At 37.6% G+C, this 2,238-nt stretch overlaps 1 non-coding gene across 1 annotated transcript; it reads right to left on the bottom strand.

The window, feature by feature from the left end:
• Positions 1 to 1,746: 1,746 nt before the first annotated feature.
• Trnav-cac (transfer RNA valine (anticodon CAC)) lies at positions 1,747 to 1,819 on the bottom strand. The gene has a single exon. It is a non-coding gene; the product is annotated as a tRNA-Val (tRNA).
• Between the last annotated feature and the right edge of the window lie 419 nt (positions 1,820 to 2,238).

Raw genomic sequence — 2,238 nt, 5'->3', positions numbered from 1 at the left:
GATAGGAAAGACCACATGTTGTATGACCTCATTTATATGAAGTACCCAGATAGGAAGAGCCGTGGAGACAGAAGATCTGGGTTAGTGGTTACTAGCACTGGGTGTCTTGGGGGTGGGTTAGAGTGACTGCTAATAGGTAGGGTTTCTTTGGGGGTAGAAGAAATAGTCTAGTCTGGCTGGGCACAATTCACGAGCCACTTGTCAAGCAGAAAGGAACTTTATTTTTAGAACACACTCAGCACCACAGGAGCTCTTCAGGAATTCCCTCAGAGCCCAACTGCCACCACCGGCTTCCCACAAGCCTCTCAACCCCTACTCCTCCTGCTCTTGAGGCCGATTGGCTGGGTCGTGTGGGCGGAGCCAAAAGAGTCCCCCAATGAACAGCTCCGTGGCAGGGAAACAGCCCAATGAGCATCACCACAGAGGAGCCAATCAGCTGGAAGTTTGCTGGGGCCCCTTGGCTGTGGCTCTCAACATAGAATTATACAGTGGTAATGGTTGTACAACTTCTTTGACATATCAGAATCCAGTGGTGGGGGGGGGGAACCCCACTGACTTTAGACTTAAAAAGGGCAATTTTAGGGGGCTGGGGTTGTGGCTCCGTGGTAGAGCGCTTGCCTTGCACGTGTGAGGCCCTGGGTTTGATCCTCAGCACCACATAAAAATAAATAAATAAAAAGGTCAATTTTTATGGTATTGGAATTATATCCCAATAAAAATGATAAACAAATAGGTAATTTAAAGATATACTTCTGAAAGGGAAGAAATATGATTTCAAAATTCCAAATAATTAAAAAGGAAAACTTAAGAAAAACTGGGAAAAGGAAATAAAAGAAAAAAATCATAATGTAAAATTAAAAGGTAAAATATCTAGATAATCATTTTTAAAATGTGAATGTGTTTAGATATTGTTCAAATGCCAAGCTGGGAGTTGAACCCATGGCTTCACTCAGGCAAGGTGAAGTGTATCATCGCTGAGCTCCATCCCCAGCCCAGGACGCAGAGGGCTCCGGCTGGGGCTCAGCGGTAGAGCACTTGCCTCACATGTGTGAGGCACAGGGTTCGATCCTCAGCACCACATAAAAATAAATACATAAAAAGATACTGTGTCCATTTACAACTAGAAAAAGATTCTTTTTAAAGGCAGAGAAACAATTCTTATTAACTAAGTTTGAAATTCAATCAATTAGACATATGATAATTATAAATCTTTTTGCCTGAGCATAAATTCTTACATATGAAAGAAGAAATTTTAAAATCCAAAATAATGCAATATTTTTAATCCATTTATCTCAGACCAAGAAGGTTAAAAAGAGACAGAGTGAGAGTGCTAAGAATATCAATTACATAGCAGGCATCATCCTGAGAATATGGGTTTCTTTTAAAAACTTATGGAACATTAGTAACATTCAACCATATTTTACACTAAAAAAGAAAACCAATCATCTCAAAAGCAGAAAGCAGAAAGTTTTCAATCACTATCTATAACACAATGGATTTTAAAACGAATCACTAACGATAGCCAAATAATACATATACTTTGGTCTGGGGTTGTGGTTCAGTGATAGAACACTCGCCTAGCATGGGTGAGGCCCTGGGTTTGATCTTCAGCACCACATAAAGATAAATAAATAAAGGTATTGTATCTATCTACAACTTTTTTTTAAAAAAAAGTATTTTTTTTTAAAAACTATATAATACATATAATACTTTCTTTCACATAGACTTTTTTTTTTTCTTTTTTGTTGGTGGTGCTGAGGATTGAACCCAGGGCGTTGTGCATGTGAGGCAAGCACTCTACCAACTGAGCTACATCCCCAACTCCTAACATGGACATTTTAAAGCACTATTTTTTTAAAAAATATTTATTTTATAATTGTACACAATACCTTTATTTTACTCATTTATTTTTTTACGTGGTGCTAAGGATGGAACCCAGGGTTCCGTGCATGTGAGACACAACCCCAGCCCTAAAGTACTATTTTTGATAATTCTGATTAAAGAGGCAATCGAAACAAATTGCAAGTTATTTTGAAATACGTGACACTAAGCACGCAAAACTTACAGGTGAAAACAAAGTGATAATTGGAAGAAAATTTAAAGCTTTTATTAAAAGAATGGATGAAAATAACTCAAAGGTACAAAAAAGGGGGACCAAAAATTCCAGCGAATATAATAGAAGAAAAAATTAGGATAAAAACAGAAATCAATTCAGTCATAAATTTCTTTAAAATGTCC

This window comes from Ictidomys tridecemlineatus, chromosome 1, assembly GCF_052094955.1.
Source record: "Ictidomys tridecemlineatus isolate mIctTri1 chromosome 1, mIctTri1.hap1, whole genome shotgun sequence".
Taxonomy (NCBI): domain Eukaryota; kingdom Metazoa; phylum Chordata; class Mammalia; order Rodentia; family Sciuridae; genus Ictidomys; species Ictidomys tridecemlineatus.
This window is presented reverse-complemented; position numbering and strand designations above follow the sequence as displayed.